Source organism: Sylvia atricapilla, chromosome 8 (assembly GCF_009819655.1).
Source record: "Sylvia atricapilla isolate bSylAtr1 chromosome 8, bSylAtr1.pri, whole genome shotgun sequence".
Classification (NCBI taxonomy): Eukaryota; Metazoa; Chordata; class Aves; order Passeriformes; family Sylviidae; genus Sylvia; species Sylvia atricapilla.
Genome location: NC_089147.1, coordinates 21,363,203 through 21,377,507, shown reverse-complemented (window position 1 = coordinate 21,377,507; position 14,305 = coordinate 21,363,203). Strand labels below are relative to the sequence as shown.

Sequence of the window (14,305 nt, the reverse complement as noted above, 5' to 3'; positions counted from 1 at the left end):
TATCATAAATATTTAAGCAAATGAATAAAACAATTCCCAGGGGAAAAAAATTGTTTCACGCACTTATTTTTCAATACTCTCCTGTTAGCAAGCAAAAGTATAGGGATCTCTCATCCACAAAAGCACTATCATCCCCATGTGCTTAATTAGCTCTTGATTGGGATGAGATGGGAGAGTAAAATGAGCTACATGTATTTATTCTACTTAAGCATTTGTACCATGCGTGATTACTAATATAAAAATTGATAAAATGATAATTCATATTCAAACAGAAGGCAGCACAGGGAATGGGAGACAGCTTTACCCCTTGCTGAACACACCCAAGGAAATGAGGCAATCCCTCTTTCCATCAGAAGAATAGGCTGCCTCTTGAACAGGGTAAAACCATTATGAGGGTACAAAGGACAGAGTTTGATGTCTCTGAAGACTTTGCAAGGCACACTAAGGCTAACCCTCCTGCTCACAGCAGGAGCTGGCCAAGCAGATCAGCTGCTCAGGCTGTGTGCTGCAGGGAAGGACTGGTGGCAGCTCCCCACCACTCACCCTACCTTACTCCCACCTTTGCTGCACACTCCAGTGTGCCGCTCTCATGCCAGCTCCAAAAGGGCTTCCAGGGCTTCTCCCAGAAAAGCAGCAGCCATTGCACGGGAATGTATTTACATAATATTTGTTCATTATACTGTGCCCAACAGCTGCCTACATTTTGCTCTCCTGCTAGTTTTCACCCACACTTCACATACCTTGTGTTCCAACAACAGAACAACATTTTGAGCATTTGAGGCCAGGAGGCACAAAATTTCAGGGGGCAGCTTTAGAATGAGCATTCTAAAATAAAAGCCACATTCACATGCCCCCACTAACTTCTTGACCACCATCCCAAATCCTGAAAAATCAGGAGTATTTCTTGAGATAATTTATTTAACTTTTAACAATAATTTAACAATAGAAAACTGTCTTAAGTAAACCACTCAAGATTTTACACTACACACTACCAAGTTTTCATCTGTGCACTTAGGAAAGCTTTGGAAATGTTTATTCTAAAACAGATAAATAACATCCGTTGCAGGATAAAAATTCTGTTCCAGATCAAAAACTTGAAAAATAGCAGAGTTCTACTAAGGAAAACTATCAGTCTGCCATTTAATTAAAACTACTACAAATTTACATGGTTGATAAAGTAAGAATATGAAAAATATGCACAATGAATTTTCAACACCGCTACTGGAAACATGATCAAGTACCTCAAGTATCATTTCTCACAGAAAACGTCTGTTTCAGATAGATTTACAGCTAAAGACTTACAGCTTTTTGCCTACAGGTATTAATTGGCATGTAGAAAAATTATAGGATACAATAGATTGACTACTGATACAGTGGACTGATACAACAGAATTACTACTGAAGCATCTTGTACTGCCAATATGGGGAGCAAGAAATAGCTCGCACTCTTAAGAAAAGGCAAAACATGACCTGGATAAATGAAGTGCAGTGTGACTTCAACAACGTGCAAGACTACAGGCACTCCTCTTGAACAGCTGAGTGAAACATATGGAAGAAAAAGTGAGAAAAGTTGCATGGACTTCCTAAGGGCAGATCATGTCAGACAAGTAAGAAATTTGTCTTTGATATTTAATATATCTGGGCTTGACTGAAGAATTTGATTTAATGCTATTAAGGGAACTATTAATGAAGCTGCAGAAATGGAAACTGGGAGTACACAGATCTCAGGAAGTAATAAGCAGTGGTACCTGGCAAAGGGTTGTGCTGAAATAAAGATCATAAGGCTTCAAGCAAATTAATGCTGTGGCTCCTGCAGGATCAGCCCTAGGACACATCTTACAAAACACTAATGAAAGACACCCCAGAACAATGCAAATTATTTGCTTACAAAGAATCTCAATAAAGAAGAAAATCAGAAAACCTTACATAAGAACAAAATAACTTTGAGACCTACTGAACTGTGAAAATAAAAGTGGTATGAAATGTTTTCACATGGAATGCAAGTTCACATGCTAAATTCCCAGTAAGCATATAGGTTTATTTTTTGGAGAAAGATCTGGACATAATAATTGACCACAACCTTAGACAACCTGTGATGTCTTAAAAGACACCATTTCTGAAATTACATTAAGCAAAGAAACAACAACAAAAAAAACAACAACAAAACAAAACAAAACAAAACAAAAAACAGGGGGCATTTCCAATATAGAGAGTGATGCATTAAGTCTGTTTTAAGCATCCCTGTCATGACCACAACCTGAACCAGTCTGGGCACTGTTTTCAGAAGAGAAAAATAAAACTTGAATAGAACAGTAAGATGGTAAGAATGAAGAAGGTAAAAACGGATCATAAAATACTCTAACTTTGTGTAGCTTAATAAAAAAAGGATGACAAGGATTTTATACTTTGGATGATACATCTCTCTACAGTAAGATTACTAGGTCAGTGAATGAAGAGAACACAAAGGGTGTTGTTTATCTTGACTTCAGCAAGGTTTTTGACAGCTTCTCTCATAACATTCTCAAATGACAAAGTATGGCTCTGTAAATGGACCGTGAAGTGAACTGAAAACCATCTGAGCTTCTGGGCTCAAGGTACACTGAAAGTATCTTAGGTTTTACATTTTTAGCTTAGAATCTTTTTAATTGACACACCTTGAGAAGAAGTGAGAATGATAATGGAAGAAACCAAAACCAATCAACTTGCAACTCCCAACTCCTCCCCTGTAGCAATGTATCTGTATAACAGGCCATTTTGATGCACCAGCCAAACTGCTTGTGAGTAATATTACCAAACCACCTGCACTTTTGTTATTAGAGCTCTCAGGCATTCATCAAGGTTGCTGAGAAAACAATAGGATCAAAAATAAGAATAGAGCCTGAGAAACTGTCTGCAAAAACTGTAAACCCTAGATAGCGGAAGCACAACGGGATGATGGATGCTTGACCAATTGGATGTCCAGAAGGACGTGTGCCTGCCTTATGAAGAAGCAGCTTGACCAACCCAAAGATACATGCCCAAGTGGACAGTAGAGTTACAATCTACATCTGCCATGTAATGTAAACAATAAGCAGCTTCTATTGGAATCATATTGATTCAGTTATTCAGTGGCCCATTTACCCCCTGCACTCCCCCCAAAAATGATCAACTTTCCCCAGACACCGATGTCCAAACTTTTTATTAGGATTTTTAAAATGCCTGCATTGAGAATGATTTCTGCAATGAAAGATAAAACCCTGAACAAATAAGCACCAGCTAGGAGATGCTAATTTTCAAACACAAACATGCAAAAATTGAAGCATTTAGAACAGGTTATGTTACTTCGCCTTGATTTCTGGGTCTTAAGGTCACTGTATGTAAGAAGCCTATCTCTTCTTGACTCTATTTCTCTTCAAAGCATCTTCAGTGCCCCACCAACTACAGCGTATCATAACTTTTGAGCAGTTGATTTCATGGCAGCAAGCAACTAAACTTCCGAGTAAACATTCAAAATCTATGTAAGTTGAGGGGTTTTTGTTTTGTTGGGGTTTTTTTTTCCTTTTTCTGAACAGATTAGCAAGTTTTCCATTTAGTGTATGACTGTAATAAGAAAGGATGAAACAATTTATGACATGGAATAATAACTACTAGTCATTATCAAATGTTTTGAATACACAAGAAAACAAGTATCTGCAGACTTCATTCTAAGACTGTCGTCTACTGAAGTGCATTCAAATACAGCAGTTTGTGGAGTTATCCTGCCTTCCCATTTGGCAATTTTTAACTGTTATCACTAAATTTCCTCTCTTGCAAACAGCAGCTGTCCACACAATACACAAAATCGCATTGTAATTATTTTGAAATGGCAGGATTTTCTTACACATTTGACCTATGCTGGCATTCAACATATGCTCTTTATCGGCTTTTAAAAGTCAACCTACTTTCAAACAGTGTAAACGGACTACTGCATAGTTAAGTAAAAATCTGAAGGTACTGCTTTATCACAATACCCTTTTGGTAAGCTTGTAGTAGCCCCTGATCTTACAAAATGAAAACACAACACAAAAAATTACCCGTCCCTTCTCATCACACTTGCATAAAACACAAGCAACCAAGCAATCTCTGAAATGGCTTTTTGCGACAACAACATTTTGTTTCTGAATTAGAGCTTTGATAAAACACTTCAAAAAATGCTGAGGTATCTACCATAATGTATTTTTACAAGGAGAACACATAGATACTCTAGTTACACATGATGTATTATTCATTTTTGCTAAATCAGAGGAGTAATTCTGCCAAATACTTCATTTGGTAACATCCTGCATGGAAATACATCAGATAAGCAAATATATAATAGCTGTGAGCAAAAATACCCTGGCAAGTCAAGGAAAAAAAAACCTACCTTGAGAAAAAAGAGATATATTTAACTGTTAAGAAGCCATGGGACAGCTATATTTCACTTGAACTGATAACACCAAAAATGTCTTTTTTTGACAAGAAACATTTAGAAACTGTCAGTTACTCTGTCTAGCAATCTTTCATCTCTGTAACAATTCTTTGTAGCCACATTTTCAATCCTAAAAGAAGGAAACAACTTTTAAAAATGTTTCATTTTACTAGAAATAGCTTCCATCAAGATTTCTTCATTGCACATCCACACTCATAAAAAATCTGAAGTCTACATGCCTAAATAACTGAAGTTTGGTACTGAATATAGTGGCTGCCATGTTCAACAGTATGAGGTAACTCCTACATCTATTGAAATTGATTTGAGATAAAATATTGAATGTCAACACTGAAAGCAAATGCTCACTCAGTGGCTCCAAGTGTTTCTGTGTGACCATTTAACCAGAAGAGAACATGAAATCTTTAATGGGAAGCTCCTGTTCTTATGTACAGTATAAAAAAAGATATTCTCTGACACAACTGAGACTGGCTGTATCAGTCTCCCATTAGGCAGCAGGAGAGAGGACTTAAAGAACTGTCATCAGAAAATTTGCTTCTCATTTAAATAGTTACGGTTCTTCAGCATTACTGTTAGAGAGTGCAAGTAAGAATCATTTCATACTCTAAATACATCTGTAATTCCAAATAAAACTTCAGCCATTTACTCAGTTCTACAGACACCTAAACGGTTCAGAAGACAGTAGTCAAAAGTGAAGATGGAAGAAGAGCTGAATAGCAGAAATGCCCTTGTAACACTTGTGTGGAGGCTAAAAGACCTACTAAACAAAAAGCCCCACATATGTAAGAATGGGACTTCAGGAAGTCTGCAAAGACCACAAGAAAAAGCAGAGAGTAGGCAGAAAGTGGCCATCAGGCTCTGCCTGTTGGTCAGCTCCCTGGAAATGTGCATCTCCATGACTGCTCAGGCCTTTTCCATACATACATCTTAAGAACACTCCAGCAAATATGTGCACTACGAAGATGTCTGGGGTATGCCACATAGCCTTATTCTTTTAAATTTTAAAAAATAATCAAAAATTATTATTCAAAACTCCAAAACAAGTGGTCAGTATTCTTTGAAGAAGTCAAAACTACTCAAAAAAGTGACCAAGTAAATTTGGCTTCGATCTGTGGTGAATCTAAATTCCTTTTTTACTTAGTTCAAGAACTGAAATCAGCAAGTCCAATAAAACTCTATTTGAATAATTTTCTGTGACATCAGGTAACCATAAGCAGAACTAATACTGGTAAAATAATTTGTTTTAATATTCTTCAGAGCTAGCTCCTGTTCTGGGCAAATGCACAGTGGTAAAACCACAGTTTCTCTTTTAGTAGCACTGTGGGCTTCCTATTCTTCACGTTATATATTCAGTGCAAAGTGAAGACAGACAGAGATGTAATGCTCACTTCAGTTCCTCCTCTACTGTAACTATATGAATAAGACACTTTTTATCAATCATTCTCTGCCTTTCTAATGTTTAAGACAAAAGTACTCTAAAAACAAAATGAAGACATTTAATATAATGTACTTAATCACTCTGATCTGGAATAAGGCCCTCTTAGAAGAAAATGACAGCTTTCCTGCATGCATAAACAGATATCCCTACTGGGTTTTTTTTTTTTTTTTTTAATTGGCACATGAAAAACACGGGTCTTGGAAAAATAGAAGAAATAAGATTTATCCTAACCTGTATGCAATGTTCTTAAATAATATGTAATTTTACTACTTTTGAAAACGTTAGTTAAGAAACAAAATTGATAAAAAGAAAGTAAAAACTGCATGCCACTGTTGTAGTTTTTCACTGAGCTACCAATAACACACACTGAGAAAGATTGGTGTTGAAAAATTACTGCCTGCTAAAATGGATTTAGTACAAACCAGAATGCATAGCAAAAAAGAAAATTGATCACTACATAGAGAGTGCTATAAATGAACACAGGGCTTTACAGATAAACATTAACAGGGTTCCTTCCCCTTAAGAGTATATAATTGAACTTAAATGGGATACTCTGAATGACAATTAAGGATTGTGAAAATGAGCAGAGACACTGCTATTGCAAAGATGGATATAGAAAGAAACAACAGAGACTTGCATACTCCCCGCTTGATTTCCTGCAAAAGCCATAATTTACACACTGCTATTGTTCTGATGGCTGTAAAGATTTGTCCAAGGGAAAGATTACATACCTGTAATTTAAAGGGTAGCAACTGACTATTAGAATGATCAGGTTTGATATTTCTTTTATTAATGTAGAACACTAACAGAAAAGATAAGAATTCTATAATCTATGCTGTTCACTGCCTCAAGTGTGGAATTATTTTTCATTCCAGAATAAATGAACATAGTTATAGCATGCATTTTGTTCACCTTCTGGTTGTGGTGGAACAGACTGAAAGCTGCTTGACACAGCCAAGGAGATCAATATAGATGAGAAGACAAATGACCACCAGCTGTGTAGAGCACCACATCACAAATGCAATACACAAAACCCAGAAGAGAACAATCAGAAATAAATGATGTGAAGTAGGAAATGGTCTTTGTTAAAAGATAATTTTAGTACAGTTCTTTTGAGGGTGCTGAGGCAGCTCACAGATTAACTCACAGAATGAAACTATATGTGAACCTTTAGAAGTAAATAGGACAGCTGGGGAGAGTCCTCTCTCACTGGCAACAATGTTAAAAAAAAGTCAAGTGCCAGATGAGGTCATAGGCACTCTAAAAGACAAGCTAAGAACATTTCAATGCAAATACTGCAGTTGAGAAAAATCAAGCAGATACTTTTTTATAGTTTCAGTAACATAAAGCTACTCCCTATTCCAGAATCCATGCCGAATGCACCAGCACACGAAGAAACGAGAAGATGATCAGAGACTTTCTAACAAATTACATTAAAAGGGATAAATTCAAATGTTTCTTCAGGGGTTAGATACTGGACTGGGAAGAAAACTGAGGGAGTAGATGGCCTGCTTGCTAATACACATGATCATCACTGAATAAAAAAAGCCAAATACCCCAAGAGAGGAAAAAGGTAATGCATAGGTAAATGTAGAATCATCAAATTAATAGCAGGCCTGAGCACTCAAGTAATCAATTTTTTTGGGAAGTACTTAAATAAAAGATGCTTTGGGGGTTGCTTGGGGTTCATTGCTTTGTTTGGGTTTTTTGACAAACAGGGAAAAAACTTGAAATAAGTGGCAAGAAGAAAAATAAGGATACAGCAACAGAAAATATTCCTTTTCCAGTAAAATCAACTTAATTTACAAGCTAATGTTTAGGTACCTACAGAGTTAAAAGGAGATGTACAAGTATCCAAAAATTTTTCAGATAAATAATTAATTATTTTTAAACATTCACTAAGGTGTTGAGTTTCAAATATCGTTCCTTGACACAAGGGGAAAACCTATTTTTAAACATCCTCATTTCTTACCCATGAGATTTGAGAAAAGGTGTCCACCCACATGAACCAATACCACAGCACAGAAGAACAACCCAACCACCAAAAAAGAAAAGGAATGCTGCTGTAGGATCATCCAAAAATCTGCAGAGGTGTCACTTATGACACAGAAGGGAAAAATGAAGGTGAAAGTTAGGGATACCATAATAAAACTTTGTTAATATATCTCTCTTGTGTGCAGATTTTCACACATTAACTTTTCTTCCTAAGATCCAAAAGAAAAGTATTGCAATTTTTTTCATCTGGAAATGGAAAACAGATATATATGAAGAAAACAAAAATTCATCAGTAGTTACCCTACAGCTAAAGTTAGCTACAAACAGCATTCCACATTTAATCTGGCCCAACAAAGGAACATCTGAAAGGGGTGGCCAGGAACAAACAACCCCCCATATGATTAGGCAGCTAATGGCTTTGCAGTGCACCTTCATAAGCATTTATTCTGTTAGTGATAGCTCATCTGTTAAAACTTCTGGTTTAGTAACTAGGAATTAAACACCATGAGAGTCATATTTAACTCTACAGATGGGCAAAAGAAAGCTGTAAAGCAGAAGCAAGTGTGCATTACTGAAACATGACACTACAAGCAGCAAAAGTAATGCTCCCAACTTTTGTAACACCGTAACAGTCAGTGCAGCATCTAAACATCAAATCTCACTTCTGCAGTTGCTCTAAGTCTTTTCATCTAACACAGGTCCTGAAATAATATAAAACTTGAGGAAAAGATGGAGTGCTATTTTAGCAGGATTTTCAGTAACCCAGATTATACATAATAGAAAGTAGACGTTTAAGAAGTAGGGGCTTAGAGGTGCCACTATACAAACACCATTATTCATGTATTTCAGAGAGGAAAACTACATTTGGTCTGTGATTCCAGATTGTCTGATCTCATCATAGAATTTCAACCATAACCTGAAATACTTCCTTCAATGCAGAACTGCAGTGTACCTCTTTAAAAAAATAAAATTTGAAGCAGGTATGACCAACTTCTTCTTTTGATAAAACACAGTGACAAGGTGGTAGAAATTTGTGGATTAAAAAAACAGTTAATACACAAGAGTGATGAAAGCAATGATGGCATTTGTAATGGTTTTGTTTATATTTGTTTCTTTTTGAAAAGAAAATTTGCAATATGAGCAAGTTTTCAATGAGTTTTACATAGAAAAATTGAAGAGAACACAATACTTCTGCTAGAAGCAAATCACTGAGACAAAGAAGTGCATTTAAATTAACCAGTGAGAACAATATACACATTTAGAGGGATGGATATTGAAATGTCAATTCCTTATGCTATTTAAACATGTAATAAAAGCAGGCTAAACATTTCAGCTTCATTCATAGAATCTGTTTTACAGCATGCTACATAAAGTGAATCTAAATGTATCTCTTAATTGTAGCAGATGCAAAATTAGTGAGAGCTTATCCTTTGGTTATTACAGGACTGCACTCATGTCCATAAATACTGGCTTCAAGTGACAGCTGTATTATGCAAAATCCTCAGTTATAAGAATCCTGATAGAAGCCTCACTAGTTTTATTGAGTAATAAAATGCAGGTCACTCCAGTGGAACCATTAGAAGAAAATTTTTAATACATCATTAACGCTACCTCGTAAACTAAATTGTTGATTTGAAAAGGGTATGAGGTAAACAGCTCACATTTCCTGCTGGACAATTTACACCTAAGAATGCTGTAGTACAATATTTTTGCTTTTTAAAAGGTGACTTTGCTCCTGTTCTTATGCCACACACACTGTATTGGAGGGACTTCTCAGGAAACTTAATTTCTAGAAGTAATGTAACACCCAGCATTGGACAAGTGCTGAATTTCCCTGTAGTAGCTGTATCACTGATGATAACACTCCATAGGGCTACATATTTTCCACTTCTACAGTGTGTTTTCCATCTGAAGCTGAACATGATGCTGTTGTAATGAGATTTTCTGTAAGCATACTTGCCAGTACACATTGTATCAGTACACATGTATAAACCTTATACAGCTTTATAATACCTTTAGGTTTGAAAATACACCTGTTTCTTCCACTAAGTGTAAGTATTTTCCTCTTTTTTTACTATTTCCCAACAGTTTTTCAAGTTACCTATAAAAGTCTTAAAATTAAGTGGGAAATGCATTTTGGTGATTTTTTTAATGTTTTAAATAAAAACAGAATAAATTCTCTTGCATGGCCTAATTAAAAAAAAAACCTCTTCAAAATAAGGTATTTGCCACATTTCTGTACAAACACCCAGACACAAACACAGGAAAACCTGCCTGCTCCATGCATACTCGTACTCACAAAGAAGGCCAGAAGTTCCATTTGGACTTCTGAATTTTGAAGTACCTCTAATACTTTTAAAATTGTTTACTGACTGTAAGAGCCCACTCAATGTAGTGAGTTGGAGAACTAATTTATAACATGTATGTACTTGTTTAGTGCTGCTTCTGAATCTTTATTCCTGCTAACGTGCAGCTCTTCATTTGTACTGTGGCTATTTTAGTGCACTGTGTCAGCTAGGAAAGGCTTAATCACTTTAAGTCATCTTTCCAGCTGGATACCACAGACTTTTCACCTTCATTATTAAAAAAGTGTATTGCATGCCCATTTAATACACACTGGTATGTATGTATTAAATCTGCAACTCTTCCTCTATTTGTCAGTATTAGTATTGAGTTTAATATGGAAAAAAATCCTATTAATAACTATAACTCCTGAAAACAAGCCAAAAACCAAAACAGCTTTAGAGTGATGGAGAAAATGTTCCATTCAACATATATCTTTTAATTTTTCTGTTCCAGACCCCACCATTTTGCAATCCTCACCATTAATGCAGCTGATTATGGTAACTTAAAATATTTTTCCGTCTTGCAATTAAGAAACTATTAAATACTGGGACATGTTAATAACTCTCTCTCATTACCACATTAGAAATCATTATTGTCACCACACAGTATAATGTAATGCTGGATTAATATAGTGGAAAATTGCTAATCATATAATAACATTTCAATGTTTTTATTACATTAGCAAAACTGATTAAGAATAAAGTGCAAATAATAAAGAAGACAATTTTACAAGCAAGGAGAAAATTACAAGCAAAATGACAGCCCTGAGAATGCTGCCATACTCAATAATATAAATATCAATTATGTTATGCTTCTGGCTAGAATTTAAAATACTTCAGAGTTGCTGATACACAGCACTTTTAGAAATTAAATCTATTCTTCTATGTCTTAAATAAAACTAAAAACTGTTATGGCCTTTTCTAATTGCAATGGAATTTGCAACCAAATGGGAATTATTTTAATGGTTGGAAACCATCTACAAATTTAACTCCTGTTAAATTGCACATATTTTTAAGTGCCACATTACAGCAAGAAAGTTAGCAGATAATTTCAAGTTTTGGCTATGAAATAACCATGTAATTTTAGTAATTCCCTGTATTTAGATACTACACTTTTGACTTAGCATGCATGGACTAGAAAATGCCAACAGGATCGCATTTTCATTAACATCCAAGTAGTTTTTTCTTAAGAACTTTCAAGCAACCACAAACACTACTTTTAATTTAAAACATCCTTTTGTAGCATACAAGTTCCAAAAAGCGTGATGAAATATGAGATTACAACATAAAAGATTTTCCTTTTTATCAGGCTTCATCTTGAATACGCTTTCAAAGTATGAAAGATTTATTACAAATGGATTCATTAGTTATTTAAATATTCTCAACAGTGCATATTGCTTCAAAAGCAGTTAACAGCATATATTCAGATGCTTCTGCAATTTCTTTTGAAATAAAGAATGCAAAACAATTGTAACAACTTTTACTAATTCTAGCAAGTCTACTGTAATGCAGTTCATGGACTTGTGAAGCGAATTTGAACTTCTCTGAATTAAGTATAATTAATCTGATTTAATCTAAATGTAACTTTAACATTTAAAGATAATGAGACTTTAGACCTTTATTCATTGCACTAAATATGTTTTTAGAGTATTAAAAAGAAGAAAACATCCTGAAGTGTTTCATTTTATACCTCTCAGACAATAATACCAACCTAAAGAAAGTGAAATTTTTATATCCCCTTGCTTCCAGCCTCTCTGCTAGATTCATATTAAATTTCACTTCACCATTTACCCTTAGTCTCTGAGTTCAGACGGTTTTTGGAACTCAGTTACTGTTAGAAATTAACTCAAGCTCCATGGAATGCCAACAGCCACTGTGCATTGTTCCCTGTTGTTAAACGCCCTCTCTTCTCACATGGTTTTAAATTAGAGAAGGAAGTGGATCATGAACCCAACAGACAGAGAATTTCATCTAATTGTGCAGAAGAGTATCTTTGTTTGACAAGACTTTTGTCAAGACTGCTCATGATGAAAACACACCTCCTCATCAGAGACAGACCTGAGCACATCCAAGAGTTTTGCTGTAGATCATCTAATTAGGGTGCTGCGAAACTACAAAGGACATTCTGAATAAGTGTTTCCTGTATCCCAGGGACTGCAGGGACTACTCACTACTCCTTGGACTGATTACTGTTTGTTAGAATGGTTTAGGTTGGAAGGGACCCTTAAAGGTCACCTAGTCCAACCCCCTCCAATGACCAGACACATCTTGAAGCGGATCAGGTTGCCCACATCCCTATCCAACTTGATCTTAAATGTTTCCAAGAATGGAGCACCCACCACACACCATTCCATCATTCCAAAAATTTTCTTCCTTATATCTAGTCTAAATCTGCCACTTTTTAGTTTTAACGCATTATTCCTTGTCCTATCACTACAAGACCTGCTAAAAGTTTTCTGCCCCTCTTTCTTGCAAGCCTCCTTTAAGTACTGAAAGGCCACAATAAGTTTTCCATGGTGCCTTCTCTTCTCCAGACTGAACAAACCATCTCTCTCAGCCTTTCCTCACAGGAGAGGTCTTCCTCCCTCTGATCATCTTCAAGGCCCCCCTCTCGATGCAGCAGGTAGGGCCTCACAAGAGCAGAGGGGCAGAATCACCTCCCTCAACCTCATGGCCACGCTGCTTTTGATGGAGTTCAGGGTGCTGTTGGCTTTCTGGGCTGCAAGTGCACATTATTAGCTCATGTCCATTATTTCTTTATACTTCTATCAATTCTATCTTCTATCAATTTCTTTCTTACCCTATCAGATTTGGCTTAATCGGTAAAGGCTCTTAAAAAGCTGACCCTTGAAAATCTTCTGGCGTTTCATAGGAAGAAAAGAGTATTTGCTGACAAAGGGATAGCTGAGAGTGTGAAGCGTCTCAAAACACCAGTGAAACTTCATTTTCTGACAGAGGAAAAGAAAAAACTTCTCTATTTTTTATTTCTTAAACTCACAGAAATACCAGTCTTCCTCTAGTAAATATCATAAATACCAAGTATTTCCAGGTGTGAATACATTCATGATTCCTACATCCAGTTGGGAAATACTATGTTTTATACTGCTAGGAAACCCTGAGAAATGCAGAGGGAGGAGTAATGGGATTACAGTTCTCTGTAGAATTTAACCCTGGATGCGCCAATTTCTAAGTTCCCAACTTTGAAGATCCATTCTTGCAATGCCCAAATTAAAAAGACTGAATTACAGAAAAACCTACCTGAAATGTCAAAAAATTACTTTTGAAGTAAAACTAACTTCAAAATTAATTGCTATTATTTGCTAGATGATATTTTAAATTTTATGTTCCGTTTCATTTTCCAAATGAGATATTTAAATACTCACCTCTCCTTCATTTCAGTCTTATCACCATGCTGGTCCAACACTTTAAGAAAAAACCCCAAAGCTCCAGAACTGAAAAAACTTAACCTGACATTAATCATATTAAGTTATATTGCACAAGTGGAAGTGTAGTATCTGCAGATTAAGATTACCTCCCTCATGAAAGACTAGAGTAATGCAATTAAATCTGTATCTTATCAAGGTGGCTCATATTTTGGCATGAGGTTTTTACAGTTTATTAATTTTTATCTGAAGTACAATCCCAAAACAACAGTCCTCTGAAGAACGAGGTGATACTTCCTGAAATTCACAGTAACAAGGTACACGCTTGATAGCAGGTACTCAGCAATTCATTTATTCTTACAAAACAGATCTATAAACTAATCATTTTCTATTTATTCAGATAAAAACAAATACTTAAACTATTGATATAATAAATTTTTTGTGTCCTGAAAAAAATTCTTTTTTATTTGTCTCAGTGGAAATTTAAGAGTGTCTACAGATTCTGCCTTGCTGTAATTCAAAAGCACTGCTTCAAAACCAGCTTACCATATAATCACCAATATATCACTGTTTTCAAATTAGAGGTTTAATAGATCCCTAAATTACTTTGTCATATAGAAGATGGGGTTTTCAACTTACACAAAGAAAATATTATACCATAAAAAGCCCAACACCCAAACAAGTTGGAACAGGCATTAAA

At 35.6% G+C, this 14,305-nt stretch overlaps 1 protein-coding gene and 1 long non-coding RNA gene across 3 annotated transcripts in view; both read right to left on the bottom strand.

Moving 5' to 3' along the window:
- The window catches only part of ADK (adenosine kinase), a 273,346-nt gene that overhangs the window by 170,483 nt on the left and 88,558 nt on the right, over positions 1 to 14,305 (bottom strand). The window lies entirely within an intron of this gene.
- On the bottom strand, positions 3,162 to 10,820 carry LOC136364270 (uncharacterized). The gene is made up of 2 exons (XR_010744129.1): positions 7,855 to 10,820; positions 3,162 to 3,579 (listed from the first exon to the last, which is right to left on the bottom strand). It is a non-coding gene; the product is annotated as an uncharacterized lncRNA (long non-coding RNA).